Source organism: Eptatretus burgeri, chromosome 6, assembly GCF_056783735.1.
Source record: "Eptatretus burgeri isolate ZD-2024b chromosome 6, Ebu_testis_v1, whole genome shotgun sequence".
NCBI lineage: Eukaryota > Metazoa > Chordata > Myxini > Myxiniformes > Myxinidae > Eptatretus > Eptatretus burgeri.
Window position 1 is genome coordinate 32,062,885 of NC_140966.1, and position 20,651 is coordinate 32,083,535.

General features: G+C 41.5%; 1 long non-coding RNA gene across 4 annotated transcripts in view; it reads right to left on the minus strand.

Annotated features, from left to right (window-relative positions):
* The window catches only part of LOC147024502 (uncharacterized), a 161,164-nt gene that overhangs the window by 132,091 nt on the left and 8,422 nt on the right, over positions 1 to 20,651 (minus strand). For 3 of the 4 annotated variants that reach the window (XR_015059068.1, XR_015059069.1, XR_015059066.1), the window contains exons 2-3: positions 18,279 to 18,326; positions 16,209 to 16,342 (exon numbers count right to left, since the gene is read on the minus strand). This is a non-coding gene — a long non-coding RNA (uncharacterized LOC147024502). Of the gene's footprint in view, positions 1 to 13,520; positions 13,856 to 16,208; positions 16,343 to 18,278; positions 18,327 to 20,651 lie in introns of those variants that run through there. The other variant, XR_015059067.1, reaches the window with a different exon arrangement.

Sequence of the window (20,651 nt, forward strand, 5' to 3'; positions counted from 1 at the left end):
ATATCGGCATAATCGTGGTGATTAGTCATTAGCTGGCAGAGCTGCAAATCGTAGCGTCTGGCTATGAGCATATCCTGCGTCTTATCTGGGACAGCCTTCTTCGTGATATTTTTGAATGACGCAGCTGTGAGGATGCGTGTTGCGTCCTGGGCTGAACAGTTCCCCTTGTTGGCTTTGATATCATGCCGCATCAGAAGACGCTTGTATGCTGTGATAAACTGTCTGGCTGTTGGATTGTTATTGCCACCACATGCTAGACGGACGGCTCCAAAGAACAACTCGATGTGGTCCTGGCTGTGCTTATATGTAAGCAAATACTTTAAAGATGAATTTTGGGGCTGGACGTATGTCAGATAGAGGTTTCCCTCAGCATGTCAGATAGTCAGCATCCCAATAAATGCTGTTTTAAGTCTTGTCTTTGTCATGAGTTGACCAGAAGTATTAGTCAAGGTCGTGAGATAATTACTTGTCTTTTCCAGGAATGGCAAAAAAGCTGCCTCACGAGCAGGATGCATCGGTGCCTTGTAGTTGCGTGCCAAAGGGTTCCTGGAGTTCAACAGATCGAACAGTTGATCCAGTGTGCGGATGAAGATGCAAGTTCCTTCACTCCCTTGAAATTCAGGTAGTTTCAACTCTTCGCGGCAGAATTCAATTGCATCCGCGACACTTGAACTCAGCGTTTGAGCAGCCGTATTAACCTTCATTATATTTGTCTTCCATTCGATATGTTTCCGACCAAGTTTGTTTGCCAACCGTAGTCCTTCCTGTTTCTGCAGTTCATACAAGTTTTCGATATATTTCCAGGAGATGACCCTCTGAGAACTGTCTCTCATCGTCTTCAGTGTGCAGAGGCAATTCCTTGCAAGCTTTAACATATGACACACGTCGAAGAATGCCCAAATGAGCTTGTGATGATCTGCTGGGTGAGGGAACGACGAATTCATATTATCCGAGTTGATACTTGCGCCCAACTCTTTTAACATTGTCAAATGCGCTGAAGGCCCGTCACAGGTAAGCGAGATGACATCAACTCCAATTTCGTGTTGCTTTAGTAAACACTGAGACACAAGATTGGCCTGTTCTTTACCAGTCAAACCATTGATAAAGAAGTGGGCGACTGGAACTTTCCAATGATCATTCACCACGACCAACATAATTACTAAAGCGTTTTTAGCAAGTGGCGCGGTATCGTCCAGATTACCTGCTCCAATGTCCACATATCCTAGCACCTTGTCACCAGACATCTCTACTGATTCCATCAGTGACATTTCGTCCAACATTAGGGCACACAGCGTACTCCTATCCTCTTTAAATCTCACCTCCAATACGTCAAATACCACCTGGTTGAATCCCGGTGATCCGTCTATGGTACTGTACCAGGTTCGGATCGCTGAAGGACAAGGTAGAGCGAGATCGAATACCTCGCGTACATAGTCGTAGGCCTTCGCAGAATATAAATTTAGCGTGAGGGCGAATGACTTGATCACAGTATCGTATTCTTGCCTGGATTTCTTTCCGCTCGCCTGATTCTTTAATATTCGACTCATAACCGCCAGTGGTACCCCAGAAAATGTCGAATTCAGTATCTCGACACAATTTTCCAAAACCATCCCTTTGTTTTTTAGTTCTTCAACGACAGAGCTTATTTTCTCTACCTTTTTCTTCAATGTTCGCGTTTTCTGCTGCGTAACCTTCAGTTTTTTCCTCAGGTTCTCGATGGTCTCGGTTGCCGTACCCAGCTTCCGTTTCATTTTACTGGGACTCGGATCGGCGCAGTACGTGTGGTCTGCTGAAGTCGACGGCCTTGGTGGTGAATCTGGCGCAGCTGTGAATTTTGGCTCTGGGGCCAGGTGTCTGTCAACCGGTGGTTTCCGATGTATCGGTTTCTGTGTAGAAAATAACATAATTAATATCGGATCGAAATTTCGAATTAGCTGGTGAACAGAAAACTGATAATTCACGGAAATTTTAGTGGTAAATTCAATACAGTGCGAACCGCTTGATAGAATCACAATTGGAGCACTGATTCAGGATTCCATTTATTTTAATTGCATATACAGGATGTCCATGAAGTTTGAAAATTTGTGCTAAATTTGATTTCCGTGGGAATTTATTCATTTTATAAACATTTTGAATGTGGATGAATTTATAAAATTAATGTGTTAGAATTAATTTTTTGGGCACAAATACAAAACGACCTGCATCGTCTGACAGTCAGAATCGTACAGAAATTCATAGAAAAATCCTGGCAGGAAAGGAGGTCGTTTTTCTGGGTATTCGCACCCAAAATCAATTCTAAAACTTTTATAGATTCAAAACAAGTTAATGTGTCAAATAAAAATATATAATATTTGTATCAAATAAATATGTATTTTTTTAGTGGAGACCATTGTAATAAATCGTGCATACTAACTTTCTGGAGATGAGGTGGAAATTTGAAGACGCTTGGTATGACGCCTTGTTTAAGCCGTTTCGTCTGGCCCGTATTGTCAAAGTCAGAGTTCAGGAAGTGTTCACTACAAAGTAATGTCACACCGGGCGTTGGTGTAAAGTGTTCCCTTCTCTGCGCAACTTTTCATCCTTAGGGAATCTGGAGAAAAAAGATCCGAATGACGTTTTCGATTATTGGCATTTGAAGGGATGGAAGGATGGGTTGGCGTCAGTGGAGGTAGATTTCTGATATCAAGATAGATACGACCCCCTAACCCTAAGGCGCGTAGGAAGCAAAATGATTTTGGGGGTAACATCGGGTTAGGTGGACCGCGGAGCCAGGACCCTCGGAATAGGGAGGGCCTGTGCCCCCAAATGGACAAATATTGTGAGCTACCCGCCCAACTATTTACGCAGCCACGGCGGTCGATGGGGGGAATGAATCTCCAGAAAAATTTAATTCTAGACGCCTGGAAAACTCATTTCCGGCGTATTCCTGGATAATTAATATCGTTTTTTTTACATTTTCTTTCAAATTATCAACTGTACTTTGCCATCATTTAGATTGTTATACTGGCGTTTGGCGTTTAAATTGTAACTTCTTAAAATAATACTCTAAAAATAGATTGACGATTGAAAGAGAAAAAAAAGCATCAATAATCGCATTCTTACCAATGAAAGGTGCATGTGGAGCTCTTCCCAGACTTATTATTGCATCCGAACGCCACGCACTGTGGCATTTTTAAGTTTACCGGTTCAAAATACTGGCAAAATAGTAAAAAAAAAACTTAATGCATCTACAGGTTTTTTGAATTGCGCGCGACAAGCGAGTGGCAACGCAACGTGGCCGCTGAGCCATTTCCGGTGACTTCAGTTCCCACTGCTGCGAGTAGATGGCATTGCTGGTCCAGGTTATTATAAGAAGTCCGTGACTATCAATTATTCCAGAACAAACTTGTACACCTAGGGCTTGGTGACCATTTGTGTGAAGTTTTCCCTCGATCTGTCCAACCGTTCTGGAGAAGAAGAGTTTTGTAGGTTTTCGGGTAAATACAACATGGCTGCCAAACCATGCGACCGATGATGTCATATTTGTGAACCTTTTGTTCCTCATGGATAGGCAGTCACACATGTAAAGTTTCACCTCAATCTGTTCAGCCACTTCAAAGAAGATTTTTGAAGGTTTAAAAAAACCCCAATATGGCTGCCAAATCAGGTGACCGATGATGTCATCAATTTTTTTTCTGTGGATCATTTTATCCCTAGATGACCCTCAAATTTTTTCATACTGATCAGATGTAGTGTTCTACACATGCAATTATGACGTCATAATGAAGGTACCTATCACGATATATGCCAAGGCAGAATTTGTTCAGGATGCCAGCAATAACTTGCCTCCTCTTCACAAAAGACAGCGGGATGTTTTACATCCATTAGCAAATGCTAAGAGATGGACACACTCAGTTTAACAACCATCCTAAGATGACATACTTTGTGATGCAGCACCATCACAATTCCTAGCCTGCGAGGTACCAATCTGACAATTTATACTCAGGTCAGAAATTAAATTCAGATTAGACAGCTCAAAAGTAACTGCACTACATCTGCACCATTCTATTTGACCCTTCCAGTGCCCAAAATAATCTGATGATCACTCTTTTGCATTTCTCGAGCTGAGAGTAAGTACTATGTTGTCACTTCCTTGTCTGCAATTTTTAAAAAAAACATGTCTTGAGCTCGAAAACCTACAAAAAATTCTTCTATCATGGCACTTCAGCAAAAGACTTCTGCGACTCATTAGGACTGACTCAATCAGTCAACGTCCCGACCCAGATCTCAAGCAAAGGTACTCCGTCTGTTCTGGATCTGATTTTGACAAATTTCCCTGAAAATATCTGCTGTTTTTCCTCCGCTCCAATCAGTTCTTCTGGCCACGTGCTTGACAAAGTAAGCATCTCTCTGGTGGTTTTAGAGAACCACCTCAGCACCGTCGAGTCTGGCATTTCACTCAGGCTGACTGGCAGGGCCTTCAAGCAGCCATCAAATTTCTCGACTGGCCCCCCATCACTACTTTCTCCAACATCACCTAGTCCTGGGAATTATTTCAATGAAACTTGCTCTCTCTCATGCTCAGATTTATCCCATGTACTGTTCAGTTGTCCTACCCTTCCGCCCGCCCATAGTTCACTGAAGCTTGTGGCGAGGCAGTTGTCCGAAAACAACTTGCCTTTGCCTCATGGAAAGCAAACCCAACTGAGGGTAATCTCAGTTCCTTCCATAAAGCTCGGAAGAAGTGTGTGTCAACCCTCAGGAGAGCCAGAAAACAACATCTTTCTAATCTCAAGTCTGAACTCTCAAACCTCTCTCCCTCCTCGAAATCCTGGTGGTGTCGAATCAAATCTGTTTCTGGCGTGTGCTCCCCCTCCATCCCCTCCCTTACCTCAAATGGCCGTACTGCTGATACCGCACGTGAAAAGGCTGAATGCCTAAACTCGGTGATTGCATCTAAATATTGTGTCCGAAAACCATTGCTTTCTGTACCCACCTTACCCAGTCGCACCCAACTGTCCCTGGACTGTGTCCTTTTCTTCTGACAAAGTGGAGAACTTTTTGTCAAACCTCGACTCAGATTCTGCAACCGGTCCAGACGGCATCAGCCCACGTGTCCAAAATACCTGCTCCTCTGCTCTTGCTCACCCTCTCTCTGTTCCATTCACCCTCTCATTTGCTCAAGATCATCTGCCATCTGCTTGGAAATCAGCAAACATTACCGCCCTGCATAGAAAGGTGCCAAAACAGATCCCTGCAACTACAGAACAATCAGCCTTCTCCCAATCATCAGCAAGGTTATGGAATCCATCATCGCTTCGGAAATCAAGCCATTGGAGAAGAGGAATGATTTAATGTCTGATCATCAATTTGGTTTCAGACCAGATCACTTTCCCCTGGATATGCTGCTTCTGCTCTCCCAAAAATGGATGAAGGTACTCAATGCCAGACACGAAATCAGAGCCATATCGTGTGCTTTTGACATGGTCTGGCATCCTGCCCTGCTCACCAAACTCTCTTCCTATGGTATCCAAGGCCATCTCCACTCATGAATCGCAGACTTCCTCTCCTGTTGCAGTCAACGTGTGGCCCTAAATGGAGTTCTCTCCTCCGCTCTTTCTGTCCATGTTGGAATTCCGCAAGGCAGTCTTCTGGGCCCTGTTCTTTTTCTGGTTTTCATCAATGATCTCTTCGACTCTCTGGAAAATCCTCTTTATATCTTTGCTGATGACTCCACCCTCCGTCGTACCATTTGTCATTCCTCAGACCTACAAGCCGCAGCTTCTTCGCTCTCTGCAGATCTGGATAAAATCACAAACTGGTCCAACACGTGGAACATGTCTTTCAATCCTGACAAATCTCACACTCTCACTTTCTCTCTCCAAAAGGATAATTTAGAAAATCCCCCCCATCTACTTTCTCAACAATCCTCTGTGCTGGATGAAGTCCTTTCATGCAAGCTTCTGGGTCTCACTACTTGCCATTATCTTTCCTGGGAAAGCCACATTTCCAACCTGGCCTCCAAATACAGTCACCGACTGGGAATCCTCCGTCGTGCAAAGTCCTTCCTCGGCCAACCTGAGCTCCTGACTACATACAAAGCTTTCGTCCACAGCCTGATGGAGTAATGCTCTCCCCTCTGGGCTGGTGCTCCTGCCTCTCACATTTCTCGGCTTCATGCTGTGGAAACCAAGGCATTTAGGATCATTCATATCTCCCACGATGAGGCCGAGTCTTTGGGCCTCTCACTCTCTCACCGCAGACAGGTCGGTGGTCTTTCTTGCTTCTACCGTCTCCGAGCCGGACTTTCCCCTCCCTCCCCCCTGCTCTGTCTGCGATATGTCCCCACCATATTTCCAGAGGGCACTCAAGGTCTGCCAACAACCCCCTTCTGGTAAAACTACCAAAATCACGAAGCACTGCTCAACCCTTCACTCTTTAATTCCTCTTTTTTTCCTGCATTTGGAATAAACTCCCGCACTCACTTAAACCCCATTCTTCCCTCCAGGCCTTCAAAACTGCTGTTCACCACCACCTCTTGTCTTCTCCCATTCAAAACCTCGATCTTTTCTACCCCCATTCAAAACCTCGATCTTTTCTACCCCGTTAATCCACCCCAAACCCACCTCCTTCAAATTCCCTGTATTCCTTCCTGGAAGTCCCTGTCATGTCCATCTTGCATACCCCATGTTTCCCACTCCATCCCTCTCCCTTCCACAGATCTCCTAATGTCTCTGTTCCCCACTGTTTTGTCCTTCCCTCTCCCCTCCCTCTTGTCTCATGCCCCCCCACCCCCCGTCGGGGGTTGTGTGTTGCACCTCATACGAGCCTCGACAATGTATCACCCCCCCAAAAAAACATTTTCGCATCTGGATCCGGATTCGGGTCTTCACCAAAATTGAATTGATTTGTCCTTGTCATGCATCCAACCTGTCTAACAAGTTTCATTCAAATTCATCCCCAACCTCTTGAGATATTGTGCTTCATATCATTTTTGGCCACATCTCTCAATGGTAAAGAATCACTTTAATAATTCTCAGATCTGGATCTGGATTCAGATCTTCACCAAAATTAAGAGTTGTTGTCATTGGCCTGTTGTCACCTACACACACAAAAAATTCAGAACGATTGCTTGAAAACTCTGGCCAAAAATCGTGTGACAAACAGGCAAATGAAAAATCACTCATAGAGTGACAACTTTGCAAAACAGCACAAAGTAGGCATTCGGCACTCGGTCGAGTGCATATTTCTGCCAGGTGGAACAGTTCACGTTTTGTATCCCATTGATTGGCTGGATCCGAACCAAACTCCAATCCGCTTGTTCTTGTCACCTATTCAACTCATTCACTTTGTTTTGTCATAACTCGTCCACAACTTTTTGAGATCTAGTGATATATTTAGTTTTTGCCCCATCTATCAATTTTAGAAATTCGGCCTGTGTTGACCTTTTCACCTTAAAATTAGTTGGTAGTTGAATTCAGCGATCTGACATGAAAATGCTCTTCAAATTGAGTCAATCGAATGAAAATTCAGGATTTTAGTTGAATTCAGTTGAAAATTATGATTTTAATTTTTTAGTTAATTGTTATTTTAGTTTTCATTTCGTTGAAAATGAATTGTTAGTTGAATTCAGCGACCTGACATGAAAATGCTCTTCAAATTTCAAGTCAATTGGATGAAAATTGAGGATTTTAGAAAATTTGGCCCAATTTGGCCTTTTGGCCTAAGTTTAGGTCAAAATTAATAGGTGGTTGAATTCAGTGACCTGATATGCAAATGCTCTTCAAATTTCAAGTTAATCAGATTAAAATTGAGGATTTTAGAAATGTGGCCTATGTTGACCTTTTGGTCTATGTTGACCTCAAAATTAATAGGTAGTCAAGTTCATCTACTTCATGTGCAAAATGGTCTTCAAATTTCAAGTCAATCGGATAAAAATTGAGGATTTTAGAAAATTTGGCCCAATTTGGCCGAAGTTGATCTCAAAATTAATAGGTGGTTGAATTCAGTGATGTGATATGCAAATAGTCTTCAAATTTCAAGTCCATCTGATGAAAATTGACAATTTTAGAAACAATTTTAAAATTTGGCCTATTTTGGGTTGACCTGATGACCTATGTTGACCTTTGACCCAAGATAACCTCAAAACTAATAGGTGGTTGAATTCCTTGACCTGATATGCAAATGCTGTTCAAATTTCAAGTAAATCGGATGAAATTTGAGGATTTTAGAACATTTGGCTCAAATTGGCCCATTGGCCTATGCAGACCATTTTGGTAGACCGAATTTAACGAAAATTAAAATGCGGGACCGTCGCAGGGTTGGTGACATTAATGTCTGAAAATTTTAGAACGTTCAGTTGAGCAGTTTTTGGCTGAAGACGAGCGGACGCGGAAACACACACACTTACCAAAAAAAAAAATTTTGTCAAGTAACAAACAGAGACCGACAAACATACTTGAAAAAAAAAATTCGCTCAGTAAAATGAAACAAAAATCTTTTTGAGTTTAAGGTTATTGAACTTGCACTGTGTAATAGGCCCTCAACAGGCACCATTTCTGCAACAATTGCTATTTTATCTCTTCCAGACCATTTGAGCACAACTATTGTAATTTAGTATGAAAGATGCATCATCATTAAAGACCAAAAGGGTTTACGGATCACTGATATGATGAACTTTTGGATCATTCAAAGCAGACTGGTTTGAAGGAAATAGTTTCATTAAGAAAGGTCTTCAGAAAGAAATAATTTGAAATATGTGAATGTGAACATGCAAATTTCAATCATTCCTCCTTCAAAATGATTTTTTAAGTAAGAGGCAAGAGCTTAATTGTCTTAGCAGCAGCAACAACAGAGCATTACAAATAGACCTGACGTTTGATGTTTTGGGTTGATACAGTGCTGCACAACAGTGAGGTTTAATGCTCAGTTCTGCATAGCGCAGAACCTGGTCACATGGTTGCGAAACTATTACCAAAATAAGCCACAAAAAAGTATGCACCAATGCCAATTATATAAGTCCCTTACATCGATATTTAAATGAGCAGGGCAACGAGGGAGGATGAGAATCAATTTCAATCTGTATGGGACTGCTGGTTTTCAATTACTGCAGCGGTCGGAGCAATGAATGGCCAGATACATCACTCCATAGTTGCTGTCTACCCCATACCTGCTCCTGGCAGGATTGGAACTTGAGGCATGATGTTATAGTCAGATGAAGCAGATTAGCTTTGCCAATTTTCAAACTTTTGGAGAGCTATTCATGCACAACTATTCATGAAAGTGAACGTAATGAGCTCACATCTATGCCATATGAGAATATGTAAAGTATTACATTATTTGTGTTGTTGGTGTTAAATTACAAGAAACATTCCATTTTATTAACAGTATGTGGAACGGCTGGGTGGCTGAAAGGATAAATCCTTGCTTTTGTGTTTTTTTTTTAATCCTCCCTGGTGTGGGTGTGATTCCCATGGCCATTAACAGCTGGGTTTTTAATATAGCCCAGTTTACATTTCCTTTGTGACCATAAGCAAAACATCCCGTTACTTTTCACCACGAGTTGGCTTTTGGGCTGGTATTGTGCACATTTGTGTATAATATATGAACGTACTCTTATATGATCAAGTTATTCATATTCTTAAAATTAATGTCTCACATTTCCTGATGTTGACCGAAGGATGAAGTCGGATGTTGACGACCAAATACAACAACAAAACAACTTCCAATTATAAGAATCATGGAATCATCGTCACTGTCGAGATCAGGTTTTTTTTTCCTTTTTTTTTTTTTCAAACAGAATGGTTTTTGAACATGAGTTTGAATTCGGACCCAGTTAATGAACTCTGAACATGTCACTGTTCCTATCTCAGCAATGGCCAAAGGCCCAAAATCTCAAACAAGAGGTCAAGACCATATGTCCCTGGACATATAGTCGGCATTTGACACAGCCTGGCATCCTGTATGCTTTCTAAGCTAGCTGCCAGGAGCATACACGGCCTCCTTAATACCTGGTTTGCAATCAACTAATTGCTATCAATGGAATCTACTTTTCTCTCTTCTCCCAGTGGATGATGAAGAAACCATGAAACCTAGTGGACCCAAACTTTGCATGCACACTAATTATGAAGGGAACGCCAAAGGAGTGCATGAATGAAAATTGGCTGTTTGGGTAAATTTATACATCCCTTTTGATGATAATTAATGGCCTTATTTAATTATCCTTTATCAAGGCGTCATCCTTGGTCACCTTGCTCTCCCTCGCAGGGGTCTTAATTCGCCATTCTTTTTGGCCTGCTCAACAATGCCTAGACTTGGAATAGGCTACAATGGTTTCTTAACATTAAAGCAGTCCAAATTTATATTTTTTCACTTTCCTCACTCATATCATTGAATGCCTGATCTTCATACCAACGAATCTCTGTATACATCGCATGGCTTACAAATGCCCAGAGACACCAATGCTCATGGATTTATTTCATTTCCGCACGTGCGATAAGCTCTAGAATCTCTGAAACGGATCCGAATTTCAAACTTTTCACTGCGGAATTGAATTTAGCAGCAGTTATGACTGCTAAAAAAAGTGGTCCATTTGTCCAATTCACACATTGTTTGATACTCTGGACATCTCCAGACGTCTCCGGATGGTTTTTAGAATGACCAAGTCAGCCATTTCTTTATCAGCCGCCGTTGGAATGCTTGATTGAGTGCTCAATAGTGGTGGGTGGAATCGATTCCAACCATGAAATTGAAAGAAATCGAGTATTGAACAGGATGTCGATTCCAAGTCTGCAACAGTAATTCCTACTTCATAGAAAGAAGCGTTGTGTTTTTGTGGAAAAAAAATTCGTCCCTGTTTGGCATTTCCAGTTGCACATGGCCTGGTAATGTATTCATTGAAAAGGAACATGCCGCGAGGGCATCACTTTCCAATGTAGCAACGAAAGCAAGTCACTTGCAAACTTAATATGCCCAAAGGGCATGTTCCTTTTAAATGAATAGCAAGGCATTTAGATTTTGCCAGTAAAGGGTGCTGATTACTTTGCTGATAGATGGGTAGGGAATACATCAACTGATAAAGTTTGGACAACACGTCGTTCAAAAGGTACAGCTGTGCAGTTTGGAACTATTTTGGGAAGGTTAAAGAAGAGTCCGAGAGTTGCATGCTGACTTCGTTCAATAGACCTTGCTCATCACTGTAATGCATCTTGTTCTTCTTCCGGCTGCTCCCGTTAGGGGTCGCCACAGCGGATCATCCGTTATGATCCGCATACTGATTTGGCACAGGTTTTACGCCGGATGCCCTTCCTGACGCAACCCTGGTCGCCTCTTACGACACCGGGATAAGGATTGGGTTTCACCATGATTCCGGGCTGCCCTACACCCTCTCATAGCGTGGCCCAGCACAGAGCTCCCGTCCTCAAGCGATCCTCCAACCCAAGCCTCCGAGTAGCCGGATTACAGGCGCACGCCACTACACCCGGTATATATATATATATATATATATATATATATATATATATATATATATATATATATATATATATATATATATATATATATATATATATATATATATATATTTACCCCCGGTTGGGGGTGACGGTCATCGCTGAAGCTCTGTAGATGTGGATCTCTGATCGGCTCATCACTGTAATGCATCGAACATGCTGAAATATTTCAAAACCAAATACCAGAGTACCTATTCTTGACAGTTGAGAATGCAGATTCAAAGAAACCAAAGTCTGCATTCGCTTTCGCAAGCGACGATTGAAAGCACTTTTACCCCGATACACCATCTTCCTTTCATATATATATATATATATATATATATATATATATATATATATATATATATATATATATATATATATATATATATATATATATATATAATGGCGCGTCACTTTGCTCCACCTGTCGTCACACTTTGCTCCACCTGTCATCACTCCACCCTTCGCCCAGGGCTTATAAAAGGCAGATTGTGAAGCCGTCCACCCTCTCTCTGCACTTCCTCGCCTGCCTGCCTCGCCCACTTCTCTGCCTCTCTGCTCCGCCCTCACTTCACCGCTCCTCGTAGTCTGCCTGTCGCTGCATCTACACTCGGGGTTGGTGTGTGACAGACTTTCTGCTGGACCAGTGTGGAGCACACGTTTCCATGAGCCTTGACAAAGTGATCAAGCAGGAGATAACGCACAGACTCTTAAGGTGGGATCGCTCAAGCGGAGCATCCCCCAAAGCATACTGGGTTGTGTTGGTCGGCCGACAGCGCCAGGTATTGTGAGGCCGTAACTTAAGATTGTTCAAGATATAATGGAATAAGTCTGCTCTGTGTCTGCTTTTGTAAATTACTTGCCTTTTGTGACACCCCACAAATTCCTTGCTATCCCTGCTGTACATAATAACAAACCCATTCACTGTACCACATACCTTTCCTCGCTAATTGTAAATAAATGCCAATATAGAAATGTTCCCAGCTCGTTTTCGTCTTCTCCTTCATTGGTCCTGCATGGTCCGTATCCTTCCCTAGCCAGGATGTTATCCCTGAACAATCTATTTTCTAGCCGGTACGTCCTTGGCTATTACGCTCGGCTGCATCTGATCCTGTAATGTGATCCGGTTTGAACAAGGCGTACCGAGGGTGTGTCCCCCGGTAATTCGATCACGTGACCATTTAAGGTAACCGGTTTCCCTTAGACGGAGGACACCCAAGTCACGTGGTTGAGTTATTGGCGTTCACGGTCGATTAGCGACCTCGCCGCATCATGGAGTTATCCGTGTGCGACGGCCTGCAATACTGGAGAGTCTGGTGGGAACCCGAGGTAGCTCCCCCCCCCCCCCCGCTCCCCCGTGGTCTTCTCGCCCCAACCCAGGGTCCGCAACAGTATATATATGCATATATATATATATATATATGCATATATATATATATATATATATATATATATATATATATATACACATCCATCAGGACCATACTCTGTACAGAACGTCGGTGCTGCCGAAGCAGTCTCCAATGCGATTGGGCACAATCCTGGGCAGATTGCCACTCCGACGCAGGACTCCAGCAAGCTGGTACTCATTTTGCCGACCTCAGAAAGATGACAGGCTGAGTCAACCCCATTTGGTTTTAATTCAACAGCCAAGTGGGAATTGAACTCAGGATATTTTGATTAGATACTTGAATTCGTCCGTGAGAGTAGATTGTGTTTCCAAATCGAGGCATGTTTGAATAGGCCGAGCCAAATGACGAAATAGGACCCCCATCGAGTGTGATTGAGGAGTCCGAGGGTGTTCAAGGATGCGCCTGATAAAGGATACAGTATAATTAAATATGGCCGTTAATTATCTTCAAAGTGGGTGTTTTAATTCACCAAAACACCCAATTTTCACTCTTGCACTTCCATGGAGTTTTCTTAGTAAGCAAGCAGTTTCAGGCTGCTAGGTTTTATGGTTTTGTTGGAGACACACACACTCCTTTGTTAGTATTGATGTATAGTAACGGACTCAGTCTCCATAACAGGTGACACGAGACTGCGTGAGAATCCTCTCCCAAGATGTCCGAGAGGAGGCGAAACAAACACTCAACGCTAGATATCAAAAACATAATTCAGAGTAATTGTTGAAGAAGATTGTTGAGGAACTGATATCCCTTTAATTTGGCAAAGCTATAGGTTCCAACTTAATCACATCAAAATTAACAAATAAAAAGACAAATAAAGTTTATTTCACAATGTAAACCAATTATTTTTTTCCCCTCCAAACATGTAGCCAATGTGGTCAGTAGATGCTCAGAGTGCACCAGAGAGCATCGTAAATTCCAAACGCTTCTGGGTCCACATAATCCCACGCCTTCCTGGCTTCATGCTCACAGCATCTGGGTGAATATGTACACATTCACTTGATTTCTGGACCCCTTTCAAAAAATCCTGAATCCACCCTTGGAAGTTACCAACTAACATTTAAGAAGGCACATTCTTCTCAACTTTTAGTTGATACAATTAAGGTGTTGTGTGAAAAATTCAGATGATGGTTTTGCTCGCTCTATTCTGTATTGTTTGCTCATTAGTTTGTCCACCAGGCAGCAGGAAACAGGGTTTTACAATCACTTCTGTCTGTCTGTCTGTCTGTCCAGGCCATAACATTTTTTACCATTTGAGCTTTTGTCATCAAATTTTCAACAAAGCTTTATTATGAGAATCTGGAAAAGTCAAATTAATAATATGGTCAAAAGGTCAACGTCACTTAAAATAATCACTTTTCATCCAATTGACCTAAACTCTTAATTACCATTAGCCCGTCCCCCACACAGTGGAAGGCAGGGTTTTGCAATCACTTCTGTGTGTCTGTGTGCGTCTATGGTGTGTGTCTGTGTGCATCTATGGTGTGTGTCTGTTTGTCTGTCCTGGCCGTAACTTTTTTATTTGAGCTTTTGTCATCAAACTTTCAATAAAGCTTTATGAGAATATAGAGAAGACAAATTAATAATTTGGTGAAAAGGTCAAAGGTCAGCATCATATAAAATCGTCATTTTTAATCCGATTGACATGAAATTTGAATTATCATTTGAACATTTGTAAGCCGTAACATTTTTTACCATTTGAGCTTTTGTCATCAAATTTTAAACAATGCTTTATTATGAGAGTATGGAGAAGACAAATTAATAATTTGTTCAAGAGATCAAAACACAATATCACCTAAAATCATCAATTTTCATCCAATTGACCTGCATTTTTAAGAATTTGCATATTGGGTCACTGAATTGGTTCACCAATCAAAAGCTCGAAGCCGATTGTTTTTTTTCAATCAAAAAGTCAAAGGTCAAGGTCAGAAAATCATCACTTTTTATCCAATTCACTTGAAATTTGAGCAGGGTTTGCATATTGGGTCACTTGAAGCCTTTTTTTTTGACTTGAAGCCTTGACATCAAAAGGTCATGGTCACCTAAAATCGTCAATTTATTTTAGCTGTTTTTGCCATGTTTAGCATATGTAAGAAGAAGACTGAATAAAAAGTGGACATGGACAGGCTCTGCATTTTCAGCATGTTTAGCATATGGAAGAAGAAGAAGAAGTCTGAATACAAAGCGGACGTGGATGGGCTGAACAGTCTCGGATGCTTTCTAGTTTTGTTTTGGGATTGAATAGTTTGATAAACATCTTCTTTTTAAATTATGTTCTGTTATTTACATCCACATGTCCGTTTTACTTGTCCCTTTGAGACATTCATTCAGAGTGTGCACGTTCACCCGAGACTGTGTTTGTGTTCTACCTTCCTATTGTGGAGTATCTCAACCCTGGTCACATTGATGTATATTCATAAATAATCAGTGAGAGCAGTGTCTACAAACATCCCTACAGTGTAGGGATGTGGCGAAAAATTCGGATTAGAGATGCTTTTAGAATTATACACGAGTCAACGGTCAAAAATAATCTTTTGGCTTGTCATGCCTCTGTTTTGATCAATCTTGATATGATATTGGCAATAGTATGTCTTGTCTTAGCCTCTTTAGATTGAGGTCACAGGCATTTTTTTGTTCAATGTGTGAGATTGCACATGGGGTCAAAGATCACAAGCAGATGCAAAATTAAGGTTTCTGGCCTGATGAGAATTTATATTTCAACCAAAGTAGATGTTACCTAGCAATAAAAAAATACCTTGCTGCAACCCTTGCAGATTAAAGAAGGTAGATAAAATCTGGTATCTTCCTTTCAATTTAACTGTGGTCAAATTAAAAAAAAAATTGGTAACAAAATTAAAGATTTTGACCAGTCGAGCCTTTATATTTAAACCAATCAAGACAAACTGCGCAGGGGAGACATGTTACATTCATTTGCGAATGTCTGCGATTTTAGTCTCCACCTTTATCCTTCTTTTGGTCTCATTTAGGCAGAGCATTCCATGTCATCGGAGATACTGGAATCTGTAATTGCATATTACTTGCTAATGTTCGTGTGTTTAGTCTTGATACCTGCATTCATCTATTTCTTTTTAATGTTGCTCTTTGACAAACCTTGAATTTTTAAGTACAAAAAAAAGACATTGCACCAGTGTTTGAGTTTCCATTATGTGGTGATCCCTGCTCGTATGGAAACAGATGACATCACATTCTCCAGGGAGTATAAACACAAAATTAGAGTGCTCCCAGGAAAGTACTTGACTGACTAAGCTTTTCATAATCGTAATACCTTTATAGGCTTGCATAATGGCCCAGAGGTATGCACACTCACCTCAAAGTTGTCTTGACTTGTTTCAAATCCAGACCCAGCTATAAACTGTCATCCTGGTCCTGGTGTTTCTCAGGCAGGGTGATTCATCAATGTGTGCACCATCCATCGGATGGACGTTAAACTGGGTGTTCCATCTGCCAACATAACATGGTGGCCGTTAAATATTCCATGGTCTATTTCATGAAGTGTAGATGAGTGATCGCCAAGCACCTTGAACAAATTACAAACTTTTGCCCCAAAAACTGCTGGGAAGGCAATCACAAACCACCCAGCATAACCCTTGTGAAGAAACTGCTTTGGCAGTACTGAAGCTGCCTTCAGGCATAAATACAAAATACAAATATGAATACCTTTACGTGAAAAGTGTTCCGACAGGAAAGTGCAGAGGGAGCACACTAACATTCGAGCTGTCTTGTCTGAATTTGATTCTTGGCCCCACTCGAAACTGTTGGATTGGTGCCTTGCCGGTGGGGCATTACATCACAAAGTGCGTCGTCCCTCAGAAGAACGTTAAGGTAGTTATCCCATCTGCTTACATTAGCCGATGAACAAAGATGCCATGGGATTTTCACCAAGAGCAGACAAGTTACCGCAGGCCCCCTGGCCAAATTAAAAGGGTTCCTTCCATAAAATACAGGGGATTCTGCACGAGTGGCACAGTTGCCGCTGTTGCAATGATGCGTCGTGCTGCAGATGTATGAAGAACCCAAAATTCAACAATTCTGCTGCAAAGTCAGAAACGTTTGTGGAAAGGAGGGGTGGGAGGTTGGGAAGGGGTGTATGTTGGTAAAATATGTCAATCAATTACATTCTACACACAGCTTTATAAATAAGAGTTCCCTTACAAGGAACTTCAATGCAACAAGAGGCCATGAGGTCCATCAAAGCCTGTGCAATTATAACCAACTTATGTTTCTTTTGTACACAGAATCAAGGCTCATGGAAGGAAGAGCAAGAACACAGAATGGATCAGTGTGCAACATAACAAATAGAACAGCAGAAAGAGAAGGGGGAAATGCCAACAGCAGGGAAAATAAATGTAGATGTATAAGGGATGCATGGGTAAGATTGAGGGGTAGGGGAGAATGCAGGGGAGAATATTCCAAGTGTTTAACCAGCTCTGATTCTGTCAAGGTCTGATGAGAGTGAAGAGGCTGATGCCTGTCGACCTGAAGGATAAGGGATGCCATATGGCACAGGGTGGAATCATCAGCAAAGAGATAAAGAAGATTTTCCAGAAAATCAGAGATCATTGATGAAAATAAGGAATAGGATAGGACCCAGAACATTGTTTTAACAGTTTGACCGACAAAAATGAACCCACCTTATGTACAATATTTTCCATCTTACTTATTTCAACCTTTTGTTCTGTCAGGTGATTGAAGAAGAGTGAATCACAAGACAGACCACGAAATTTCAGAAAATTAATTAAAAATATAAAATTAGAATATCTTAGTTGGATAAGTGTCCACCCCTCCCCCTTATAACAGCAAATGCAAATTAGCTCAGATGGAACAAATCACCTTCAAAATCACACAAGATAATTGGCCTCCACCTGTGTTAAATTGTAGTGATTCTGATTATTACAGAACATAATCAGCTGTTTCTGTTTCAGAAAATTAATATCAGCATTTCAGAAAATAAAGAATAAAATCAACATTTCAGAGAATTAATTAAAAACACAAAACTAGAACATCTTTGTTGGATAAGTGTCCACCTTCCTAATAACAGCAATTGCAAATTTGCTCAGGTGTAACCAATCACCTTCAAAATCACACACCAAGATAATTGGCCTCCACCTGTGTTAAATTGTAGTGATTCTGATTATTTCAGAATAAAACTAGAAGGGCACTCAGTAGAGCGCATACCTCCGCCACGTAATGCCTGATCCACGAGAACATATCAGGCCCAATACATTTTTCGAATATCATGTAATGCTGTACTATATCATTTTTGGCCCGATCTCTCAACGGTGAAGAATCACTTAAAAGATTAAATAATTCTCGTATCAAGAGCCAAATTCGGATCTTCACCAAAATCAAACCAATTCGTCCTTGTCACACACCTCACCTGTCCACAGAATTTCATCCAGATCCGTCCACAACTTTTTGAGATATCCTGTACACAGACACACAAACAAAAAGGGGTGAAAAACACTTCCTTCACCTTTGGTGGCGGAGATAATCATCTGTTTCTGTTTCAGAAAATTAATATTTCAGAAAACATAGAATAAAACTAGGCTACTCGGTGGAGCACATATTGGTCAAGTGTGTGTGTGTGTGTGTGTGTGTGTGTGTGTGTGTGTGTGTGTGTGTGTGTGTGTGTGTGTGTGTGTGTGTGTGTGTGTGTGTGTGTGTGTGTGTGTGTGTGTGTGTGTGTGTGTGTGTGTGTGTGTGTGTGTGTGTGTGTTATATAAAGCATAACATTCTCTATGATAACTCCCCTATCCTCATCTCTCTCTCTCTCTCGCTCTCTCTCTCTCTCCCTCCCTTGGTCTACCCCTCCCAATACAGTGCATCACCCCTCCTCCCATATGTACCATCTCTTCTCTCTTCCTCTCTCTCCATATCGGAGCTTGGTTTTGTCTGGATGATGTTTGGCTCTAGACGTGTCCGGGCAGGGTTCATTTCCAGACGGGAGTTTGTCTCCAGACGTGTCCGAGCAGTGTTTATCTCCAGCCAGCTTGGCTCTGGATGTGTCTGGGTGGTGTTTGTCTCTGGATGTGTCTGGGTGGTGTTTGTCTCTGGATGCTTCCGAGCGGTGTTTGTCACCAGACAGCTTGGCTCCAGACACGCCCGAACGGTGTTTATCTCTGAACGTGTCTGGGCGGTATTTGTCTCTGGGTGGTATTTATAGTATGACCGGTAGAAAATGGATTTCAGACATCATTTTGTTTCCATCTTCACTGTAATTCTATGCAAAATTATTTTGATGAAACAGTATAAATCATAAATAATGCTCCACCGCACGTCTGCCTTCCCTTCTTCTCTCCTCTTACTGTCTTCCCTTCCCCCACCCCTCCTCTCTCCATTCCACTCCACCTCTTCACTCTCCCTGCTCTCTCTCCCCCACCCCTCTCCCTCTTCTCCCCTCTTTTTCTTCCACTGTCCAAAAGTCCTGCCCCATCAGGTAATTCCAGAAAATGCCTTACATGTGATTAATTCCAGGTATTCTGTTTTGCTTTAGGCTGTGATGACACAGGAGTCCGACTTGGAATTAAATTTTACAAGTGGTGGAACCAGGACGTGCAACAGTGTATACTCTCCAAGAAAAAGTGGAATAAGTTATACATCATATGCATAGTCTCAGTCAGAGGAAGGGAGCAGCAGAATTTCTGATTGCAAGGTGAAATTCAAGAAGCCCAGTAAAAAAATTTACTTAATTACACATTGTCAATTGTCCATTGCATTGATTTATTGTTATACTTTGGTACTGAGAGTGATGAAAAATAAATTATTAAATCCATAAACTAATTATTTTTATTAACAGAAAAATCTTTACACATTAGATTATGGGTCAGGTCTTTTACGAAACGACTGGTCAAGTCTGATATTCGACTGCAAGTCGATGGTAGATATTTGGAATTTGTTCAGGGTGTTGACAATAATTCACCTACTCTTCATGAAAGACTCCATGTCATGTTTAACATTCATCAGCAACCAGTGTTACAAGGCATGTCCGCCAGCTTAATGTACTTCCGATGAACGGCGCACATATCGATGCATCGCCATGCATGTGAAACACCAGGGTGGCAGTTTATATCTGGGTTGACATTGGAACCCAGGCTAAAGAGCTCAAAAGCGAGTGTGTATACCCTCGAAAGCTACTGTATCTTTCCAGCCCTGTAAGCGATGCCACAGTACGTTTCAGAAAGAGTAGACCAATACTCTGGCTAAGTTTGCCCGAAGTACTGCTGAGATGAGCAGTGTTAACCACACAGCGTATTGTCTTCCAAGTGATTGCTTTATCAGCACCGAAGCTCTAACAAGATCATTGCAATGAATGGAATGGATGTGAATGGAAACATCTTTGATGAGAGAGGCTGTCACCTGCTGGCCAAGAATGGTATTGTGTGACCCTGTTGTGCTGATGAGCATAATCCCGAAACTACAATGGATCCCTGGGGTTTATGTAAACATTTTAAAATTCACCTGACCACTCCACAAAACACATTTAGTCTGGTGGTTCATGGTGCTGACTCCCTGTTGACATCTCCACCTCATCATAGTTCAATGGAAACTGAAATTGGGTTCTTTTATTTGAAATTCTTTGAAGACGAATCTTCTATTATAGAGATAATACAACAAAGATTTGTTGTTAAGAAGAAATAACTTTTATTTCTTCGTTTTGTTGAATAAATTAATGTAAATTCCAGTATGGTCTTATTCGGAAGAAAAAAATTCTCTCTACAGTGATAAGTAAAAAGGACAATGAACAACTTAA